This window comes from Pseudomyrmex gracilis, unplaced genomic scaffold, assembly GCF_002006095.1.
Source record: "Pseudomyrmex gracilis isolate BER0280 unplaced genomic scaffold, ASM200609v1 scaffold_277, whole genome shotgun sequence".
Classification (NCBI taxonomy): domain Eukaryota; kingdom Metazoa; phylum Arthropoda; class Insecta; order Hymenoptera; family Formicidae; genus Pseudomyrmex; species Pseudomyrmex gracilis.
Genome location: NW_018020861.1, coordinates 19260 through 44356, shown reverse-complemented (window position 1 = coordinate 44356; position 25097 = coordinate 19260). Strand labels below are relative to the sequence as shown.

General features: G+C 42.4%; 1 protein-coding gene across 1 annotated transcript in view; it reads right to left on the bottom strand.

Moving 5' to 3' along the window:
• LOC109859670 (amphoterin-induced protein 1) overlaps positions 1-25097 on the bottom strand; it is an 87898-nt gene that overhangs the window by 45086 nt on the left and 17715 nt on the right. The window contains exon 2 of the mRNA XM_020438140.1: positions 1798-1873. The gene's annotated coding sequence lies outside the window, so the exon portion shown is untranslated. The remainder of the gene's footprint in view (positions 1-1797; positions 1874-25097) is intronic.

Below are 25097 nucleotides of genomic sequence, written 5' to 3'. Positions count from 1 at the left end.
CACGCGAGCATCACGATCGAGACGGTAGGGTAATTGGCATCCCCCGCGCAGTCCGGAATGGTCGATTCAAGATTCTGACGCGGTGCTTTGCGCTACTCCCTTAATTGCGCGACGCCGAATTTGGCCGCGCGCCGGGAGTAATGGAAATCGCGCGCGGCATTTGCTGTTTAGCCGGGATTATGCAAAATTCGCCACAGTGGGAGACGAAACATCCGGCGGGCTTTCTCAGAGATAACGGGAGAGACAATCAAAACGGTATTATAAACGAGTGCGTGACTCTGTCGCGCCGTAGGAAGTTCGCTTAAGTTTAGTATAAACTTGGTTTCTCTTGGTGGTAAGATTTTTTGAATTCAACATATATATATTGCGGAAGTATATTATAGATCTTTGCTATATCCTTTGTCTGCGTTGTTACAACTGGCGTTATTGTTTGTATATATATATATATATATATATATATCAGAGCGCGCGCAAAATATTTAGCGGAATAATAAAATATGACAAATGATCATTACGGTGGAAATTTCGGTGAAAATTTAGATATAGATATCGGAAACGAGACGAGAGTATTGCGAGCGGGATGCGTCAGCACGTGCTAAATGTGAGATATTAAATACATAATAATGAATTGAGAGTTACTTTGCGCGGTAATCCGTATGTCATACGGACTAATCTCGATTCCCGTGATTACTGGACCGTGTGAGTCGATAGCGCTGTTTCAAATTAATTTCATTTGCCTCTCTCGCGAGTATTATATATATATATATAATTACTATACATATTAAATCATAATTGGATACGATCATCGTATTATTATGGAACCACAGGCATATTTAATTACATCGACTAATCCGCGATTTCTTTTCCTTTTTTTTTTCTTTTGTTGTATCCGTCGTGGATTTTAAACGCTTATTAATCACGCGGATCGAAATAGCGCGGTGTAAAGCCCAGCCGCGCCAAATAGCATCATTTCATATACCTCTGATAACGATCAGATATGAAGAACGGCGACGGCAGGCGCGCACGTTAATTAATTGGCTCGCCTAATTGTTCGCGCATTTACGCGTGTCAATAGATAAACCAGAAGCACCGGGGCCAATTGAGTCAATCGCCGAGCGTAGAACCGCGCGTAGAGATCTATTCATCCTCTTCGGCTCCGGCGGCGCGTTTCGGTAAGGTTAACCGCTAGCTGCATTCGCAAACGCTGATAAATCGAATTTCAATTGAGAGAAACCTACATGCGTGTCCCGAAATGTAAATTTGAGACCGTGAGAAGCTTACCGCGGGATAGATGAACGGAGGGTAGCCGTATAGTCCGCTTGTCGATATATCCGCTTTCTAGACACTAGATGCTTCGCGCACGACTCTCTTGTCGGAAAGTATCAAAATTTACTTGTCTCACGAAATTTTATTTACAGCGATGCCGCGCGTATCTTCTCGGTAGAGAAAAAGTGAGAGAAAGAGATTATGTATAAGGAGTTAAAATATCGGTGCAGCGTCGCTATTTTGACGTGCGATATTTTAGGCGAACGTCAGCCTTCAGCGCACAGTTTGTCACAGCCGCGCTTCACGGCGAACTCGTTACTACGGGTATTTAAGTACCCGCGGGAAATCTTTCTTTCGTGTCGCGTGCTTTTAACGAACGTCGTAATAAATGAAATTACCGCATCCACGCGGCAAGAATGTGCGGTTCGTTGCCCCCCCGGTTTCGTGGCATTCCTAAGTGTTGGCAATTGAATTTGTAGTATCGCGGCGGAGATACCCGCAACGTCGGGTCAGTTTTAACACGGTACTTACCTACGTGTCGAACTGAGATAATTTCTCCTGGGCGGCTACATGGACGATGCGCTCGTGTCCCTCAGCGGTCGGCATTCTGAAATCAGGCATGAATGGATCATTTATCACTGACAAGTGCCCGTGTCGACGGGATGGTAAATCCCAGCAGTTTCTCGCCGCGAGACTTCGCACGCGTCACCGCGTGGTGGTGGTGGTGGTGGTTCAATTTCTGCACGAGCGGCATGTTTCGCAAGATAATTTTAATTTACACGCGGCAGCTGTTTCTCGCACGCGTTTCTCAATCGAGTACAAATAAATTATATCTCGCGATTGAAATTCTTTATTCAGCCAACCGTTTCCTCAAACGCGCTTACATTTATTGCATCGCATACAAATCGCACGTATCTCTCTCTCTTCCTTTCTTCCTCTCCCTCTCTCTCTCTCTCGCTCGCTCGCTCCCGTTTCCTTTGAGAGGCCTTCGTTAATACGTCCAGAAGCGTTGTAACGGCATCACCGCAAACGCCACTAAGGATCGTTTCTCATACATTACAACCGGCGTCTCATTCGCCTCCTGAATCTCATCGCGTGAAAATTGGAAAAGTTCAAAGCGCTCGTTGCTCTGCCACTGGCGCGGTGTTAAAGAGAACGAAAAGGGGGTCGAGACGAAGGGGGGTATGAGCGCAAAGGAAGCTGCGGTGCGCCGAGAAACTCGGGGATAAAAAGAGAACGGGAAGAAGACGAGAAAGAGAGAGAGAGAGAGAGAGAAAGGGTGGAAAAAGCGCGGATGAGAGCTAGCCGCGGGAAATATTGTTCCCGCGGCTCACACAGAGCCTCTCGCGAGCGCGCGTTCGATTTTGCGCGGGACGCAACAACTCGTGCGGAACGAATCTATTGTGCGGGAGAAGGTAAATCGTGTACCGCCACGGTGTTGTAGGATTTAATATGCGCGAGGGCAGCGCGACTGCACGCTCGTTGCGCCGCATACCGGTCAATTTTAATCGGACGCTAAAGCAGAACGCGCGTCGGACGGAAGAAAGGCGAACCTAAAGTTCTCTCCGGGTTTGCTTGCGATAAAGCCCGCGAACACGTTAAGTCTGTAACTATAAGGCGCGCCCTAGGCGGCTCATTTTTAACTCGCGGAACGCTCCTCCCGCAACGTTAAACCACGGTCGAATATAAAGAAGCTATTTTATTTTCTTACGTAGAAATTATACAAGGCATCTTTATTCTCCCTCGGAACAGTTTTCTTCTGAAACTCTTGTATAAAGACGCGTGTTTAATAATCCGTTTATTACACTGTCAAAAGAAAATATTTTTCGCACCGTCGGACTTTGCCAAGCATTACTTTGTAGTTTTTTTTATGAAAAAAAAAAAAAAAAAAAATATATTATACATTATTTATTAGATCAGTTTGCGTACTTTGTTTCGGTGTATTAACGAGCGATTTTAATCCAACGTTGGAAATTCGTTAATACAATGCGAGAATCCAACAATATTTCGTAGCTTTCGCGGTCACGCACGAACCACCTCCTTCCCCCCCCTCCCGTCCCGTTTAAATAATCACGCGATGCTTGATAGGATAATAAAAGCTCGCAAGCGTAGCTAAACGCGATTATCTTCAATTCACACTTTATCGTGATATATTTGTGATATATAACACATCGATCGACACTTATTCCAGTATCATCAAAGATCCGAAGAAGACGATCCTGATTGTGAGCGCGAACGAAAGAGAACGTCGTACCGTGAAAGACACTCGGATAAATCATCGGAATTTCGACTCACTCGTCCGAAGCCGCCTCTTGTAAGGAATCGCGGACAATTACCAGGAACTAATTGTCCGCGATTGTCTGGCTTCGCGAAAGTTCTCTCGGCGAAAAGAGAGAGAAAGAGAGATAGAAAGAGAGAAAGAGAGAGAGAGAGAGAGAAAGAGAGAGAGAGAGAGAAGAGGTTCCGCCGTGAGGAAGCCTTATCGTGTACTTTTCTCTCGCTGACAAGCTTGCAGCCCAGGCTTCGCGTTGCGGCGGTCGGTGACAGCGGCTTATCCGAGACCTGTCGGCGTCTCATTACGTTAGACCACAATTAACGTCGACGGCCACTGCTACCGTCGTCCCGTACTTATTAATTAACCGCGGGCGAGAACGCGCGGACGACGTACGAGCGACAGCGGCATCGGCAGTCGCGAGACACACACAGAATAGCGGGTCACGCCCGCGTAATCGATAGAGAACGTGCGACCTCGTGTCCGGGGGTTACGTACCCCGAGACTTGGGCGGGTTATACGTGCCTCCTCGGTCTTCGATGAAAAATTTATGAAGAGTCGGATTTACGAGGAACGAGGAGAGGAGGGGGACGGGGTTCCGCGTGCTTAACGCGTGACGGTGGGAAACGACGACAGTGGCGCGGGATCTTGCGCGGGCGCGCTGCAGGTAACGGAAGAGAAAAACGTCGGCGTGCACGAGGAAACACAAAAATTCTCATCGTGCCGTCGTCGTCGGTGCCGAGGCGGGACGATGGAATTTTTATAACGACACGTTTTGCGCCCGGGATTATTTTAGGGACGTTCCCGCGGGAATTGAGTAGGACAAGAGCGTTTCTGCCGCAGAACGCGAGAGAACTCGCGGGAGGAGAGCGCTGCTCACACCGGAAATGAATTCGCGTGTCGACAGCACGTACTTCCGACGCGCGTTCTATTTTTTTTTTTTTTTTTTCATGCTGCGCCCCCCGTGTGGCGCGCTAATGTGGAAAACATGCTGTGAAAATTTGCGTACGGCGAGAGCTATATTACTTTCGGTTACTTATCCGCAAAACGAGCGAGATGCGAGCGAGCGAGCGCGCGTCATGCGAAAATCGCGACCGGAATTTGCTGAGTGCATTTTCGTAGCCTTGCGCATACGTTAATTAATGTGCGTTATATTTTATATACTTTTGTAATTAATTTTAAAACACACACACACACACACACATTTCAAACAAAGCAAATGTAAATATTTGCGAGATATATTCGTTAAACGGCAAATTTGGTTAGTTTTCAATTGACGTAAAACAAAAACAAAAAACACGAAACAGAGAGAGAGAATTAGTTAATAAAAAAAACTAATCAAGTTGGTTGAACAAATATTTGAATTTACAATTTTGATTCAAAATTGGGCGGAACATGAGTAACCGCAAAACTCTACGAGAGATAGTCAATAAATCGCGAGTTTGGTTAGTGTTGGCGAGAAACAAAACGTAATACGAAAAGTTAATTGGCGAAAAACATTCGTCTAGACGTTTTTTCACGTAAAATGTGTAAATTATTTAATTATTATAATAATTTAAATTTTTCAAATATACGCCGTATACTATTCACATATCTCGTTATATGAAATAACTTTCGCGAGCAACGTGATAGACATTATCAGAACGAATTAATGTTCGTTTTTAACGGACGTAGCTTTATAATCGTCGCGAAGTTAAAATCTGTATTCATAAATTCACAATGTTAGTTACGTCTATCTGACGTGAAATCAGTACATGAATAATACATCTTCAATATATATTTAATAGATTCTCCGTATCACATTCGATAAAAAGAACAGTGAAATGGATTATAAATACAGAGACAGACAAATTTACGACACACAACAAGATAACAAATTCATGTTTTTTCATCGATCATTACTTCGCGTGTGTTTTGGATTATATGTTGCAAAGAAATTCATATGAAAAAAAAAAAAATAAATAAATAAAAGATATCTCGAGTTTTTTTTCCGAGAGATCTATCCTGCGCGACTGTTGCGCGCCATACACGGTCCGGTTTAGTAGTCCGAGAATTTTGAGATTATCCCACAAATCCTTTGTGTTGCGCCCTGAAAGCCGAAGGATTTCTCGAGTACCTACAACCGCGCTCAAAGGTTTTGCACAACGAGGTCCCTGCAATCTCTCTCCTAGGTTACCTTAACGTTTTTCGGACCGGCAATAACTCTGAAATAACGTCCTCCACATACCGAGTGTCCAAAACTTCATAGACATCCATTCGATGCGCAGAAGTGGATTGATATGAAATACGCGAACGGGATATGAAAGGTCCGTCCTCGTTCGATGATATGACGACGCTTAAGATTGATCACAATGTCCTGTGCGCCAGTCGGGGAAATATTCTCCGTTCCGAGTATTGGGAGAAATCTCTTGTCGGAGAACGAATCAACTCTCTGCGCGCGGTTGTCGGGTCGGCGGATAAGAACTCCCCGGGAGTTACATTAAATACCGGAACACTTAATGGCGTACTCTCACGGAGATGGAATCCTCCGATTCTACGCGAAGGAGCAAAACGAACGATCTTCTTCTGGCGCGGAACGAACGCAACTTCCGCCCGCTACGACGATTCTTCCGCAACATTTATCTCGCAACGATGATATACACGCATCCGAGAGACACACATCCGCAAGTTTCTCCCCATCGGCAATCATTATCCCCAAATCATTCGGACGATGTGACCATTAAAATGTATCGCGTTACGACCGTGCGCGGAAACGGTCGTTGCAAACGCGACCGATATGACCGCGTGAGTTCCTTCGCCACTGTTTGATACGTCTTATCGCCGCCGGGGTGGTAATTATTAGGACAAAGGGACCGAGGGAGAGAGAGAGAGAGAGAGATCTGTGCGGTCCGACGCGATCTCCAGTTCTGGGGTTAACCGAAGCGCGTTTCTCGTCATTGTTTCACACCGTCGACAGACTCATTGTTCCCGCGCAAGGCCCAGGGTCGCTTTCAACAGAGGGAGGAAGGGAGAAAGAGAGAGAGAGAGAGAGAGAGAAGGAGGGAGGGAGAAGGTATATAAGCACCTCCAGGAATCCCGTATCCCGCGTACCTGGGAGAACCACACGAGACGTGAGGCGAGACCGGAGCGGACAAAGTGTCCCGCGCACCTCTTCGGTCTACTATAACGTTCCGTCTCTCATTTGTAACCGCCCCGTATATGTAGGTCAGTACTCCCGAGATACGAAATAGCGCCGGCGGCGAGTGTAGTACTGAATTATTGAATCACCATGGCTCCGGCTCATATCACCGCGGCGCAGTAACAAGATTGTACGTTCGCCATTACGCTTCCTACGTCCGGATAAATAGCAACGGACTGTGGTCCGTTTCTGGTATCGCTCTGCCGTGAGCAACTGATTTCCTGGATATATCAGATTGAGATGTTGCGCAAGCGCTCGCGCTTTGATTGCGATCATCGACGAAGAGGGCGTCGAGTTGTGTTTGATTTGCGCGCGATTGGTACAATTTTGAGGTCTCGCGTCTGTTGTTTCGCGCTGTTGATTTCGGCGCTGTCCGATGAATATTGATGATTACTGATGATCCGCCGTGGCGGTAACTCCGCACGTCCGGAACATGGTTCTCGAGGCGTCGGGAGTTTTAGAAAATAATCGATAACCAAACCCCAGAGTTTGCTCTGGAGATTAATGTTTATGAATTACTTCCCTATAAACTGGGTGGAAACAGAAGGAGGGGGGAGAGAGGGGGGAGGTATGTAGTCGCGCGGGAGAAATCGATGGAGGTACGTATCGCGTGCTATCGCGCGCGATGCCGTGAGTTGTTGCGAATTACAGTAGAATTTAAAGAAAATATCGCAGTGTTTGCGCTGCTGATTTTAAGGAAGCACCCGCAGTTGCACGTGCACGATAACATCTTTTCACTTAAATTCAACAACGAGAGCGATAATTGCGGTGCAATTTTTTTTGCGTCTACTTATATTGCGTTGTTTAAGAAATCCACAACTCGCGGTTAAGTTCCTCCGAAAGGGTTATCAACGAGTTCCGGAAGTTGTTACTTTGCCCTTTTTGTTTTTTTTTTTAAACAACGAAAGTAATAGTACACGTAGATGTCTACGTACATGTCCGCGGTGTTACCAATTCAAATGCGTTACTATAACCTTTCAACCTCCGCGATCGACGTTATTAATACGAAAATGATGTTGTTACCTGCAATTTGCAAGTGCACTGTTTGAATTTTGATATACTTTGCCAGAGGCGGTAATCAATATACTTCAATGAAATTGTAATTATCTGACTGCCGGCGCGCGTTGCCGGTTCGGCATTAGAGAGATTAGAAAAGCAGCTATTACGTGTTAGCGCGGTGTAAACGCCGCGCTAAATTTTATCTCTACGCTATCACACATGTGTGATATCGGTTAATTGCAAGCACTTTTCATTACGCGCAATCGAGGATTTCGGAACGGAAAAATGAACGCCCGCGAGAACGTCATCGTTTTAATAAGTCGCTAAAATATAAACCAAACGGAAAAACACATTTGTGCACATTGTGTTTTCCAAACACACAAAAATCATTACTTACTCGCTCTTTCTGTGCACAGTCCGAGATTCGATATCGACTACATGTCAATTTCGAATCGCGATGTTTTCGAATGCGCAAACAATTTTGTGCCTTAATTTCCCATAACCCACTGCTCCCGCAATAATTTGATGGAATTGGGACGTTGAAGATTATTATTTGCATACGGTATTGACCGCGTGTATCGCAGAGAAACAAACGAGTTTACCTCGAAGCGAGATCTGATGATTCCCCATGCGTTTATTAAAGTTGAAACGTTTATTTATTAATTAAGTATACGCCATTTCATACGTCGTTGTTTTTTTTTTCTGTGTTCGTTCGCGCGTGAAATATATATATATATATATATATATATATATATATTGTATAGGATCTCGGCGTACAAACTGATAATTCGCGATTTCGCAAAGCAATTTCACAAATTGATTGAGCCTTTGAATTAATCACTAATCAAATAATCCTGCATTAGAACTAAATAACAAACATATACGCACACGCACACACACACAAACACGCACACAAACACACGTTGCAAATATTAAATTTAAAAGATTAAATTGGAAAAGTTTCGTACTGTTTCTTTTCACATGAATAATCACGCCATCAATTCTTTAATTAAGAAGAATAATTTTAATTTTTCATTCACCTTCCTCTGGCGCTTGTAGCCGAGGAGACTTACAGATGTTTATAAAACAGTTCTGTAATTATTTTGTTAAAACAACCGTTGCGCGAGCGTAGTCGAGTAATGGAAGAGAAATGAGAAGATTGCGCTGCAAGAAACTGCCGACGCACCGAGGGTGACGTACCGAGGAGCTTGTCATTAAGCGGAACACGAAAGAGAGAGAGAGAGAGAGAGAGAGAGAGAGAGAGAGAGAGAGAGAAAGGGGGGAAGAGGAGAGACTTTAATATGCTTTCCGATTTTATAAATTCTCGATTCCCGCGAACGTCTTTATTCGAGACGAGTCAACGCGTGGATCGATGAATCGCGTTTGTTCCCCGTAGTTCTCTCCCCATAAGGCAGTTTTACGATAATACCGGCGTTCGCGCGCCACAAAATACGTACGAGTAAATATCTGTCAACGTGGTGTTGCAAATGCAAAACGACATGCGAGATGACATATATGAATAATTAGCGTGGAAAAACGGCGACAAGGCACGCATGTGGGATTCGTCGTTGGCGCGACGGGAACTTATTTAAGCCGGCATTATCTCCGCTACGCGGAGAAACGGATTCGAATGTCCGTAATATTGTCGCGGGTAATTAAATGCAGCTTCTACCACACTCCGCGTTTAAGAGTTCGAGGAGGGAATGGGGGATTGGGAGTTTTGAAGTAGCGATTTCTTTGCGGCTTCTATTGATTTATTAGTTCAGTTAGTCGCTCGAAGGGCGAAGAGACCTAAGATAATGCGATCAGGAAAGACAAAAGTAGAATACGCACTGTCGTCGCGTGCGTATAAAAGAGGAAGCCAAAGAGAGACACGCAACCTGTCCGTAGCATTTACATATAACAATAGCCTGTATCTCTCTATAAGAGAAATTGCATTATATCTTATTTACATAATGTATGTATATAGAATGTAATCTATACTTTCTATCTCTCCGCCCACGTGTGTGTGTGTGTGTGTGTGTGTAAATAACACACACTCGGGATTTCCCGTGCTTGTACATTCCCCGCGAAAATCAAACGTAATTTTGATCTAATCTTTCTCCGATTACACTGAATAGCTGTTGTTACATTGTTTATTTTAAATACATGTATACTGTTTTTTTTTTTTTTTTTTTTTTTTTGTTAACGCGCTTGAATTGTGAAGTTTTTTTTCCCACGCACACGCAAGGCATTTAAACCCAGAAAACGATATGTTTGTTTTCCACACAGTCGACCTAGTTTGTTCTATATGGAAAATCACTAGTGTAAACATCAGCATATGTGCAGCATGTACAGATATCATGCAGACGTAATATCAAACTTTACGGAATCCGAATTGGAATACGTAAAATCAATATTTACCGATCTATTTTAAGTGGCAGTACGAGAAAAACATTTTTAAAAAACTGAAGAAGTATAAGTATCCGCACATGCTACAAAACGTGCATTCAAAAATACAGCTTCTTTGAAAAATGTTTCACTTGAGGTAATATAAATCAACCAAAAGAAAATAATATACAGAGAATATCACAGTTTTTGCGCATCGCCGCGGTTGCAAACATATCATCATGGAGTTATAGAGTCGAGAGAGAGAGAAAGAGAGAGAGAGAACGAGTTAATTAATTTCTTGTCGCACGCGCACATGTACGTTTTCAGTTCGCCCGCACCGTTTTCGTCGTGTGTGCAACTTGATCGAGCGATGAAGGCTTTTGAGAGCGTTTAGCGATCCCCTGTCAAGCCCTTTCATTCATCCCGCGGAATTCCAACAACTGACGGAATTCCGAGGAAGATTTTGCGCCGTTTCGGCGGAAGAAATTCGTTTGCGGTCGCGAATCACCTTTTCTCTTTCCACTAACCCCTCCCAGAAGCAGAAACCCACGACGACGAGGTAATAAAGAACCTGTCGGGAATTTGGTGGCCATTCTTCTTCATTGGCGTACTCTATTTCCCGCGGTTCGCCACAATCTCTCGCAGTGATTTTGATATCGCTGTCTCCCTCTTTTTCCTTCTCTCTCTCTCTCTCTCTCTCTCTCTCTCGCTTTCACGGTCTCTCCTTTTTTCTCTCTTCTCTCGTCCCGCCACCTTATTTTCCACATTCTCATTTCACTCGCCGTGAACAGATCCACTTTCTTTGATTTCCGAAACATCTCTCCGATATTTGTCCGCGTTTCGGGCAAAAGTGTACATACACGTTCGAAATGATCGAGAGGGAAGTGACAGTTTGGTGAAGGCGTGGTTGCCCGATCGTATTGGAGAAATTGATCGACTGTCGAGGGGGGGGGACGTCTCATTAATCTATTGCCAATAACGCACGGTATGCTTTAAAGGTGGGGGAAACGATCGCGTCGCTATTTCAATCAGTTTCAATTACGTTGTGATAAATGCGAAAATCAATCAACATTCGCGAATTGCAACACACGAGAAATAATAGATAAAGAAACAATGTATATTGCGTTAAATAAATTCAAGTGTGTGCGAAACAAAGTACGTTTAATTAAAACAACATATGATAACGAGATTGTGTATTAAAATATTATACGAGAAAAAAATGTAGAAGAAAGTATACGATATAGAATTCGCAAACGGTAAAGAAAAAAAAAGACGTTTAAACTCTCTCAGAGACAGTTTTTCTTTTTTTCGAGTTTTTCTTTTTTCTACAGAGAGAGAGAGAGAGAGAGAGGGAGAAACAGATGATTATTTAACAATATGCAAAAGTGGAAGGCGAGACAAATTCTCCGGCGTATAAAAGATATTTTTATTTCCCGTGCTATAAGTCAAATGAATGCGGGAACGCCGTGGGACCGCCGATGTAAAGTTAGAGAAGTACGTCGTTCCAAACTTAAAGCATAATTCTCTTTATCGTTGTAAGGCGCCCACTCGTGATACTCCCTACAATCCTGGTGCTTTAAGGTTTCAACATAAAATTATTGTTCCAGTACGTACAATACGAGCTCGGAAGAGAAACGCCGAGAGCGCAATAACAATGGGTAGTTATAGTGTAAACGAAATCCTCTCTTTATTACTATATAAGGAATATTGAGGAGGCAATGTTGCTGTGTGTGTAAATCGAGGATTCACATCGCGCGCGCTTATGTTTTATTTTATATATATATACTCTCGCGAGAGAATTATATTATGTGGTGCTGTTTATAAAACCGCTCTTGATTCCACGGTTTTAAGCGCGAAATATGAATTTGAAAGCGGACTTCGATCGATAGTTTTTTTGAAACCATCGAGCGGTTCTCTCGAGCGTTGATACATTTCTGTGAAAATGTGACGCGTGAATCGCAAACCCCCGTTAGGGGGTTTTGCATTATCTCGTGTGTACTTCATATTCTGTGTAGCATTTACGAAAGCTTTACTTTACCCGGCTATTAAATAGATCGCCGAGCTTTGCGCGGGTAATCGGTAGGGCTAGATATCCTACATGAACGCTCGGGGTCGCTAAATTAATCCCTCATTCTCATCGGATGTTTATTCGCGATAGATAACAGATCGTATCATAAATATGAAAACAAGATCATGTAGAGAAACGAAAGATAAACGTCGCGATAATTATCGTACAAACGGTTACATGCGAACAGTTTTATTTCAAAGAAACTACCCTCTGAGATTATTTGACATGAAAAAAAAATTGACATAAAAAAAAAAAAGAAATTTGCGATAGAAATCATTACACCTCGATAAACTCGTTTAACCCAATCGTTGAACCGTCTGTTTGCGATATTTGCATTGCTAATACACAGTAAAAAATTGTGCGTCAAAATGTAGAACTTTTCTTGTGTTACGACGTTTTGATTATTACTTCAATGTAAAATTAACATAATACTGATATGTTATTATTTTTTTAATCTTTTCACGTGTCAAATTTATGTTAACTTCACAAATTAACATTTTTTGCATGTCATTTAAAAATGGAATATTGTTTAAGTGCTTTTAACACAATGATTTCAATTAATCTAGATGTTTCAAAGTCAATTTAACACACTGAAAAAATTTTTCAAATCTTTGGCCACATTGTACAAACTAAAATGTTTTATTAACATTTCTTACGAGTTACTGTAACTATTGTTTTGTGCAGTTTTAATTATTTTATATGTTATTTTTACATCACGCTTACAGTCAAAATAACAAATATAAATGTAAAGTATTGTGTCAATTATTTAACTTTACTAGTTTGTCAATAAGTGACTCACAACGAATAAGTTGTTTTAACTTAAAATTTAGAGTGGACCTCCTGGGACATGCAAAAAATGTTAAAATTAACATTTTTTTTTTTACTGTGTACATATCATTTTTTAACTGATGATCAAATCGACAGTAATTGCGTTTTCCACAAAGCGCAAAAATATCCAATTAATTTGTCGTCTATTATTCGATTTCCATCTTTGAATTAATAAAACTTTCTAATTTTGTTTCAACTTTGATGAAAGAGACTCAGATTAGATTCCAAATCTAATCTGAATCTCTTTTATGAAGGTTGAAAAACACGCTCACAGTTGCACGGACACGCGCACACTTTTAATAAATACATTATCGTTATTGTTTCTCTTCGCTTCAAATTTAGCCGCATCGAGCAATTTCTTGTCTGTCACTTTATTTTAAATGTATCTTTATTCAGTTCGTTTCGCTCGCGATGCGGATTATTTAAGCAGATTATTTAACATTTTGAGAAACGATTTGGTCTGAAATTCTATTTTTTAAGTTTCGCAGTTAAAAGAGAGCTTGGAAACGCGCCGCGAATCATATACACTCAATAGATTTTTCAGTCTCGCCTTAATTGCGCCACTTCGCGTCCTGCGGAGATAAGAGTTGACGTTCGTTCTTTGCGCGAAAACCGTCGAGAGAAAGAGAGAGAGATAGAGAGAGAGAGAAAGAGAGAGAGAGAATTCGCTTACGGATTTTCGTTTAATACGCATTTGGCCTCGCGGGAGCGGAAGACCAGAAGTAGATCGCGAAAAGTTATCTTCCCACTTGCGTCTCTCGACCGACAAGAGAGCCTGCAGGCACCCGCCGTTTCAATTGGGCGGCTCTTCAATAGAAAGCCGGGCTTTTCTGCTGTTTATCTGACGGCACCGTGCACACAGCCGTATTTGGCGCACGAAACGAAGAAGAAGAGGGGCTAAGCTGTATCGAGCGCGGGAAACAGCTTATTTGCCATCGTCGGCGCCCGGGAATTCACTTCGTTCTCAAATAAAATGCCACTCACCGCGCTCTGTCGAGGCAAACTTGTACGATGCGCGCGGCCGTGTACTCGCCCGTCTTTCTTTTCGACGAACGCTCCCGTGTGAACGCGCACGCACGTATCACACAGCAAAAACGTGTGCAGGGCTCGGGGTCCGGATAACCTGTTGACGCCGGCGAGAGACGATTGTTCGAAGATATCGCCCGAAACGAAATTATTTCCCGTCGAAGCGAAAAGTGTCGAAGTGACCTTCCCTTTTTCCTCCTCTCTTCCTCCTCCTCTCTCTCTCTTTCTCTCTCACCAAATAGTTCTGTTATGAGACGTATGTATCAAACAAAAGTCCCGGGCTTTATTACCTTCTCTCCCCGCTTAATGCTCGACACTCGGATTATCGAGAGAGAGATGGTGTTTTTCAGCGAGAAAAACTTCGATCCGCGCTTTTACAGATATATATCGAAAGGCGATATTAAACGCTTTGTGTTTCACGTCGCGTGCTGCCGCGTACAAAACGAGATCGAGGGACGCGATTATTGAAGAAAACAAAAAAAAACAAAAGTGTTAATGAATTTCGCTACGCGAAATAAACTCTATAAAATAATTGATTACATCGTGCTGCGGTGCGCAAACTGTAGCGCATAATGAATTTTAAGATTATTACATTCCCAAAGAGATCTGTTTTATCAAGAAAATGGTTCTCGTTCGTATTACGGTCCGACTGAAACGTAATGAGATCGGAGCGAAAACGTGTGCGTTTCTCTCACAAAGCCGTCACGTTAAAACCATAGGCAGTAAGTAATTACGATAACGGTCACACATGAGAAAAGAAATTAAAAGAAATTCACTTTATACATATATGTGACGTAACCATTAACTCATTTCACGTCGTCAAGCTTCGAGCGAATGATTAAAATGTACGTTAAGCTTTACATTTCGGTCATAATCTGCAGAAGTTGCTCCAACGAGTATTTTGAATAAATTTTGTATCAAGGCAGTCCGCGTTTATACATATATATATACATATATATATATATATATATTCCGACAGATATATATATATATATATATACATATATATTTGTCGGAAGCATCTGCGCGAGCCGAAATACGGATTATCGTGATTTTTTCATCAAAGCACAAATTTCGCCTTTTCCGCTTGCGCGCTTGTGACTTATTTAAAGATATATTTTTTTAATTCGCGTTAAATTACCTCGCAACGCGCACGCTGTTTACAAATGCGCGCTTACGAGTGATCCGCAAACGGTTAAAAAAAACAAAATAATAAATAAATAACCAATCGATGAACAACAAAAAATTCGCACAAATAGAGCGCGAATTGTCCCGTGACAAGGATGGTATAAGGAATTTGCGGCGCGATTTTCGCGATAAAAATCGATCCGCGAACTGCAGTCACGGGCGCTTCTTCCCCGTGACGTGGCCGCGAGATTCACGATCTTCTCGACGGCGGTGGCACGTTGCCATAAAAATATCAAAGAGTTGACGGAATGAGGTGGCGTAATGCGGTTATGCACATCGCGCGATCCGTCTTAAAGGATCCGACCGAGATGATAATGCGTTTATACTTCTCTCTTCCTCCGTTTTCTCCGCGCGACGACAAGATGCGTTTGCGCGCGTTCCCGCAACAGGAGAACGAGAATCCGACGCTCGCTAGCTCGCTCGCTCGCCCTAATGGATTCAGGTGAAATTATCCTCGCGGAATACCAAATGAGCGGTAAGGACTGTCGTATAATTCAGACTCGTGGGTATTAGGTGTACCCATTTAACGTCACGTCCTTTCCGTTTAAACGTGGCTCCGCCACGTAGCTTTCGGCTCTACGGGGAATTATACCGAAAGCGAGAGAGCGAGAAAGTGAGGAAAGGGGAAATAGAGAAAGGGAGGAAAACAGAATCGCGCGGGCGCGGTGTGGCGGGTGTCCAGGGGAATGAAGACGCGGGCAATCGGCCAAACCAGGGCTCAGGAGTGCGCTTCATGCTCTTAGCTCTGACTTCTGTCGAGCTAATCGACCCTCACCCACCCTAAACTAACGTGTAACAACCGCGAAACGACCTCCTTCGGCGTCCGGATTTAGCACCAGCCGACGAGAAATCCGCGACAACATCCGTCGAACTTCACAGTAGTGAGGTAATTAATGGAATTGCAACACTAGACAGTGCTACAACGAATATTTGATTCTTTAATCAAACATAAACGTCACTTATCCGCACGATTGTCCAAAATTGTGCCAAAACTTTGAGCGCGATATAAATTTCGATATTTTCGCGCTAATAAAGAAACATTTTAGAAGACAAAACGTGTAAAATCTTTTGTGTACACAAATAATAAGCTTGCAAATAAAGTAATGAAGTCTCTCTCGGTAGAATTGTGCGTAAAGAGATGAGATGTGCAAAAATAATGTGTCCGGAGCACAGAATCAAAAAGGTGAAAGATGTGTTGCTAGCAGTTGTACATAAAAAAAAAAAAAAAAAAAAAAAAAAAAAAAAAAAGCGCAGAAGTATAACGCGAAATGAATAGCGCGGGATAATGAGATACCGAGAATGTAGGTAAGAAGAAATGGTCGTGAGAAGAGAGTCGTGAAAAGAGAGAAAAATAAATGAAGGAGAGAACCGAATGGCAAAGAGAGTGGCGGAGAGGCATCGTGGATGAGACGGCAGAAACTTTAAATTGACGAAACTCCGGAAAAACGCTCCGCACGAACAAAGGCGGAAACGGGGGAACAATACCGAAAATCCGGTAATCGAAAAGATCCCGCGTTTTCTGTGGAAATAGCTTCGTCCGCCGACCAAACGATTGCCAATTACAGTTTTCTTCTTTGCGATCTTGCATTTTTGTTTCACCGCACTGTCATATACCGCGTTTGTTAGTCTTTTTTTTTTTTTAAACGCGATCGATAAATTCGATCTTTGAAAAATTAAATTTATCATCATTATTACCACAATTGCAATCTAACGAGATTATCTCGTTGTCTTCTCTCTCTCGTGTACGATTTTACCGTTTTGCCGTCAGTTTCAAAGAGATGCTAAATATAAATCATCCTTTTTTTCTAGAAAATCTGTCTCTTTTCCTTTCTTTTCTTTTCGCAAAAAACTTTATTATTCCGGCCACGAATAGCAGCGAATCTGTAGTCGTCGTTCGAGCGCCCGACGATAGAGAGAGAGAGAGATTGGAACTCTCGGAAAATGTCACGACCGGCGCGCAGTCGATTAGTTAATTTATGTCCCCGTATCACGATGTTACATCTGCGACGGTTCGGTGATGACCGCGTTAAATGTAATCAAGGTGAACTGCTTCGTAAACGAGAATAATCCATTAGGTCATTGTGTCATTCAACCTGTCAGTCCAAAATAATGAGATCGCGACCTAGTAATGTCGACCAATAAATGTCGTTTTGAAAAATTTTGAAAACAAAACCATTAAGAGCCTTCAATTTTTATTTACATACATATCGTACATGTGCGCAATACGTAAAACCAATCGATACTATATACGTAGTTTCTTCGCAGACGCGGAACGTTAAACGACGAGCGTAATCAAAACAAACACGATTTTACGTACATATTACCCGTACATACGTGCGCGGCGCGCTTCTGCGACGTTCGTTCTTCGACGTCGCTCTCTTGTTCGCGCGCGTCGAATATTCTAATTACCGGCTCTCTATTTCATTTCCCGCTGGATTACCGACACTACCGACAGTATCTACATGTCACTGCGGCAAGCTCCGCTCTCTTTTGTACGTTCCCTCGTGGTGGTTTTCCTCTCTGTACTGTTTTTTCGCGCGCGCGCGCGTATGTTTTCACAATGTCGCAAAAAGCGTTTCGATTCCGTTCCGGCTCACACAGTTCCGCTATTCTCAGAATTATCATTGTTTGATGTAACAACAGTTGCTCATATATAAACAGACTCGTACTCGTGACTGTGCGCGTGCGGCGAGAATTCGCGCCGAAATTCGCAAGAAGAAATGAATCCTATTTTTCGCAATAGATATAGTATTGATTCTTCGAGTTAAAAATAACAAACATCCGCGCGCTACGTCGCGAACTTCGCGTTTCATTCCGTGAATGATTGATTTTACATTTACTTAATGAGACACGGGGGTGCTTAAAAGCGTCCGTCGTCGAATTCGAAGAGGATTCAACGGGGAAACATTCCCCATTCAAACGTCAATCTTCCGATAGGGACGCGATTGCTCCACTTGATTCGCTCCTTTCAGCAACATACTTGCGCCTACGCGTATGCAAGCGCTGTGACTCGAAAGCAATAGAACACAGTTAGATGTCAAATGCTGTCTGATTTACCTAATTCGAGACGGTGGTGCAACATTAATAACGACATATATCCGTGTCCGGAAATTCAATTCTAACCACGTGTGTATAATAAAGCAAATTGATACCCCATTCAATCAGAGAGAAATGCCTAGTAGATGCGCGCGCGGTTCATCGGGCTCTCGTAGTCAAACTTGCATTATTTGCAAATAACACACTCGGATGTGATTAGAGTTGAGTGATAATATTGAATTTAATGCGACCTGCGCGGCGAAACGACACTCGCGATTCTACGCGCGTATCGAAAATTTGAATTTTCTTCGATTTTATAATTCGAATAAAAAATGTCGCTTCCGATAATATATATAAATCACGTTTGATCCCTTTTTCTTTCTCTGAAATTATTACATATCATAGTGCGCGTGTTCGGCCGGCAAACGTTATGAACACTTGATGCATTCTCGTACTTTTTATTATACTTCCCCCGAACGGATAGTTTCACGATAAAATTTATCGCATCCAGAGATATCAGCGCTCGTAATTCAAGAGAACGTCGACGGCAATATCTCCAGATGCGTGTCAGTTTAACTAACATATATATGTGTATATATATATATATATATATATCAAGCACACATCGACACACAGATATATCAGATGATCAAGCGGTCAATGCTTGAACGCGTTCAATGCAGCTGAGAGTAGCGAGCCCTATGTCGGCCGAAAGCTCTCGGTTATTACTCTCTAGCCCGTCATTTCCATTAATTCTGCCTATTCAGTGTCATATTCCCACGGACCCCTTTTCACTTATGAGAACTTGAGCAAATATCCTCTCGTTTGCCGCAAAGTAGCCAGCGACTTGCACAAAGTGTCGTTATGGCCTAGATCCACGAGGACGGAGTAAGTCGAAAAGCAAAGTTTTCCGTCGTTTTTTTTTTTTTTTTTTTTTCCGTCCAACGAAAGCTCGTGACGACTAATAATTCAGATCATCGAGCAACTTAAAGAGTTTCTATATATATATATACGTGTCGCGAAATGTAAAAGATACTTTTTTGTTTTTTTTCGCTACCGCGAATACCTATAAATTTCTGTCACGTGTGCGAAAAAAGGTTGCGCAAAAAAATGCAACACTAAAATCATAGTTTTTACAAAAAAAAACTTGGTAGCGCGAACGGTTAGTATTATTTTTGGAAAAATCTACATAGTATTTAGTTTTGAAAATTTTTAGCAAAAGCGGGTGTTTTCAAGTTCAGTTCGTCATAAAATTCGGAGATGAGAGAAAACATGAGGTGTCACACGTGTGCACACATTGCTGCGTTATACCCAGGATGAACGTAGCGCTGAAGAGAGAGAGAGAGAGAGAGAGAGAGAGGTCGAAGGTGAGGAGTGAACGCGGCGAGAACGTTTTGTCATCCATCTTGCAAGCGCTAATATGAGTATCAACAGGGTATATCGTTTCGTGTTTCCGCAGGCACGGGAGTTTTAAATAATTAATTGGCTGGCAAAATGGGACACGCGCGCGGATATGAGTTCAGGCCCGTTCGTTAATCCCCGTGGTTCATTTTGCGCGCTCTGTTCCGCTCACTGTGTGTGTCTCCTGTCACCCCCCCATCTCTTTTTTCATTACACGGCACTCGGGCGTTTATAAATGCGACGGCCTATCGACCGTACGTAATTCTTGCTGCCATGTACTAGCTGCCACATTGGCGGCAATTGTCGACGATTATCGCGCTCATATATTTTCCTTCTTTTTGTCTCGCTCTCTCTCTCTCTCTCTCTCTCTCTCTCTCTTCAAGCATTGTGACACACAAGCAATTATTTTGTATTAATGTATTTCTGTAAAAAATAGACATTGTACGTGTAACACACAATATGATGTTGAATGAACGAAAACGCGTAACTCGTTAATTTATATTAGCATTCGTTGAGAACACATGTTAATTATGGAACCTGTATCAAGTAATTTGTAAACCTAGCAAAGCTTTTACAAATGCAGAATAATATTCATTTTGTGTGTGTGTGTGAAAAAAAGAATGTAACAAAGTTTACTTCGGTAATTTAAGAGATGTGTACACGTTTTATGAATTTTATCGTGCAAACAGAACGTAGTTGCCGCTACCTTTGTATTCGGTGTTTTGTTTTTTCTTTTAAAAATACATTCCCGATTTTATGTGTGTGTGTGTGTGTGTTGCAAGTTTATTCTACTATTTCACAAATCGATCTTTCATTTGATAAAAAAACATCGTGTACATGTAACTTACAATATTTTCGAAAAAGCATATTATAATATTACCGTTAAATCTCTCAGAATCAACGGCATTTAATTTCAATGCTCATTTCATGTAAAAGTGCATAGGTAAATACACTCGCGTGTAATAAACCTCCATCGTTCCATATGAGATGGAGAGACATGATGGAAATGTTTGGTAAACAGTCGGGAAAATGACTTTTTTTCCACATTGGTGGTTTGTTGATTGACAAACGCAATAAATGAGATTAACGTCGTTTGAAGCGTGCGAATTATATATTTCGCCGATGCCAAAAACAAGTTTTTGTTAAATATTTCGGAAAAAAAAAAAAAAAAAAAAGGAACAGAAATTAACTTGCTCGCTTATGCGCGCGGGAACAGAAATTTTACATCGCTTTCGGAAGAAAAATCGAGCGGTCGACAACGACGACGGCGGAGCGGAAATGAAAGTAAGTCCGCAATGGTTCAAACAACCGAGTAACAGATAGAACAAACTTTAATTAAAACCGAAGTTTTAAGAGACACGGAAGGCGGAAGGTCGCGGCGGAATTAAACGCCGGGCAAGGATTGCGTAACATTTCTTACGAGGTGTTAGAGAGTCGCGGATACACGAGAGACATTATTATGGGGGGGAAAAATGCTCGAGCTAAAAAGCGCGCGCGAGGAAGAAAACGCATCGTGTCGACTGCCGTTAAGTATAATAGAAGAAATTTGCACACGCGAGAACATTAAAAAAAACTTTAATTCTGTGGGAAAATATTATACACACAGAACACTGAAAGTGTTTTTTTGTTTTCTTACCTTCTCAAAATTAAATCGCGATGCGCTGAATTTTGCACAGCGTGACATATGTGTTCGCCCGACGACTCTCTCCATTCACCCAGTTAATTACCGCATCAAGCAGCGAGATAAAAAACAGATGAATAAATGCACATCGATAACCGCACGACCAAGTGCAGAGAGACGCGGTAATTACCGCTCTGCGCAAAATTCGCTTTTTCTGAGCAAGATAAAATCGGTTTTTCGCGCGTGTATAAAATGCAGTAGCATCTACACGTCTGTCAATTTCTCATTCGATATTGCAATAATATCAAATTGCTCTCCTCGCGTGCTTTTTATTGTGCGCGAGCGCGTACAATATAACAATACTACGTGAAAATACACGTCATAATTTTTTTACAATAATAGTTTGTTGCAATTAAACATCCGGGGTTAACAACAACTTTTTTTATTCACTTTTATAGTTGCTTCTTTTTTCTAATAACGCTCTTGTTACCAGACATTGCCAGATATTGTCGGCGTGTTGTATACAATAAAAAGACGAGAAACCGTCGCGTGTCACGAGCGAACAGAAGAGATTGAAGGAGTCAAGCGCATACGGAGGTATTTCGCGTTCCGGAGTCTCACGCTCTTCCTCGCTGGAAATTCTGTTGTAATGCAGCTTGTTCACTTACGCGAATTGTAAAAGCTTCTAAGCTTCTTTTTCTGCTAGCAAATATTTTGCCGTGTAAAAAATTAAGTTTTCTTAAATAAAAATGTGCATAAATACATGTGCAAAAAATTATCGAAAAATCTCTCTCTCTCTCTCTCTCTCTCTCTCTCTCTCTCTGTCTGTCTTTGATTATTAAATGATGTAACTAAGTTTTTATTAAATTAACATAACACAAATTTCTATCAAGTTGAAAGTTTTACCTTGGGATTAATTGCGCGAGGAAGTTTGTTTATCTAAGAACGACGCTCGATTCTATAAAACTTTTTAATTTTCAATCGCTCGTGCCGATAAAACGCTGTCTCGAATCTTTTTTTTTTACAAAAACAGTTGTACTTACGTTTAAGGTTTCACGATTGTGAAAGAGAACGCGGTAATTCTGGTACATCTTGCATCCCTAAGTACGTCGCAATTAGTTGACGCGCACACACACACGCACACACACACACACACACACACAGAGATGTGCTTCCGCGAGTTTCAGAGAGAGTTTCGAAATATAACGTGGCAACCCCCTTTTCGTAGTCAGCGCGAACAATCTCGTCCCCGAGGGAAGCCATTGTGCTCGTTCGCGATGTGCCGTAGCGTTCAGCATTAATGTTACAATGCCTAACGTTAAATAACTCATTGCGGACGTCGGCTAATGCGTCTCCTAGGTCGCGATATATGAATGACAAGCAAAACTGGTCTCGAAACGGGCGTTCGGAAAAAAAAAAAGGAAAAAAAAAAAGGAAAATTGAACATTTGAAACAATCGTTGCAAAACGCGCGGCGCAATTGTTCCGAACGATTCCGCGTGAAATATCCGGCATAAACCGGCGATTTCAAGGCTATCGAGGCGAGCGATTTGTCGCTATGACAACATGATCATCGGATTTGCCGTTCGCAATAAATAACGCGACGATTAAACAACGGATTTCGGCGAATATGTATCGCGTAACGAGCTCGCATCGATATTTGCGCTTCGCGAATTGTTACTCATTTGACTGCCGTGTGTTTTTGTGACTTTGATCGAACCGACGCAGCAAAATTTCTCTAAATCTCTCTCTTCGAGCCTCCGAATATACTCTATTTATTTTTTGTTTTTTTTGTTTTTTTTTTTTATTTTATTTTATTTTCAAACAGAATCGCGCTCGTCTAAATGCATTTTTCTTTATATCACGTACCGTACAACGATGATTTGAAGTGCTCGGGTGTATTGCGTTCTAGCGAACTTGAGAACGTGACTTTGCGCTCGTATTGTTTTTTTAGTCATGCCGTATATTTTTCTTTTTTTTCTTTTTTTTTTTTTTATTCAATGTGACGAGGACCATGCAGTCAATACCGTATAAAACGCGAGCTACGTGACATGAATAATTCCGTCCGCGTTAAAGCGCGACGAAGCCGCCGCCGCCGCCGCCAATCGGGCAAGGCAGCGGGCAAGGCGGGCAATCGCGCCTAACACGGGGGGGGAGAATCGACGGTCTTGCTCCTGCCGATTGATCAATTAAACCGATAGCCACGCGAAATAGATGTTTTATATATTGCAGCGTTGATTGGATTTCTTCTTCTGTGCCCTCCACTTACACGGAGGGANATNTTNTCTTTNNNNTTNNTNTTTTTTTTTTTTTTTTTTTTGTACCTGCTTTGCTGCAAGGCGCATCTATCGTCGTTAGGCGTTAAATTTATAGCACCTCCGGGCAATTTCTGTCGCTTTCCGGCGCGAGCTTGTTATTCATGAAAAAACATCATAGAGTGCAAAATATATATCGGGTTATGAAATATGGTAAAACGTCACTTGTTAGTCATACGCTCTACGCGGAACGCGATCGACAAGGTATTTAAAAGTTGCCGCTCGCGTCTGGACCCCCTCGAAGGATGTAAACCAGAAACCGTGCGTGCGAATAAACGAAGAGTGACTAGCAAGTGCCGATTAGGGCAGGGGTGACCCTGGACTATTATTCATCCCGCAAGAAGTGTTCGCTGCAGGCACGCGAACGTCGCGACGCCTCGAGGCATCCATTAATGCGCTCCGCTCGCATCTTTTCCGGCGTTTTCTCTCTCTTCCCCCTCTCCTTTCCTTTTTTTTTTTTTTTTTTTTTTTCATCGGCTTTCTTGTGAAAAAGACTCGATCGCAGTGGGCGGCCGCGTGCGTCTGGTATCGATATTTCAGAGGTAACGAGACTGTTCGGCCTCGGTGCGGAAAATAGCCGCGCCGATAAGTCGAAGGGGATTAATATTCGCCGACGAAATTCGTCACTGTCGGCCGCAGGTTTTCTCCCCGTTCCAGTTAAGCGATAAGTAGATATTCCTTTCGAGACGCGTTTCGTTTTAGCACGAAACCCGCCCCCCTCCCCCTCCTCCTCCTCCGATCGACCGTAGTGTTTCCATCGAACTGAAAATTGTCGGAGAGAAAGAGAGAGAGAAGATTCGTCGCCCTGTAATTGCTGTGTGTTCGCGAACGAAATTTTTGTCGTTTTTAAATATTCAATTCTCTCTCGCAAGTGTACCTACAAAAAATGTGCGTAGCGTGTATAAATTGTTCACACGATTTTTTTTTTTTTTTCGTCGAGCATTTTTATTGGCAGTACTTATACATATATATATATATATATATATATATATATATATATATATGTATATATATACACGGAATAGCGTGCTCTATATTGATTTAATTAAAGCCATCACGAACGTCACGCCGCGCGCGGAAAGGTAATACGTAGAAATTCGTTGAAATACGATTTGCGTGCCCGGTGGATATATTCGACTTCCCCCAGGACGACTTTCCACTGTTTCAGAAACCCCCCCCTCCCCCGCAACGAATATTATTCATGATATTGCATTCATAACTTACCGCGCGAAAAACGAGTGGCGCGATCGGACATGAAAAAGAAAATTCCGGCGCGCAAAAATTCCGCTCCGTGGAATATATCAGTTGGTCAGAGAGGGTGGTCGTCTGAAGTAAGATAAGTCGCGTACGAAAATTACATAAGCCATATGCCGCTCTACACGCGCGGAATCGAAATCTCGCGAAATCTCACGTCTACCAGATGCGCGCGAGGAGCGTGTGTGTGTGTGTGTGTGTGTGCACCGTTTGCTTTATAAATCCGCGGATAAGCGCGGAGGAGGAAAAATTTTTCCGCGGAGAGACGAACTGTTT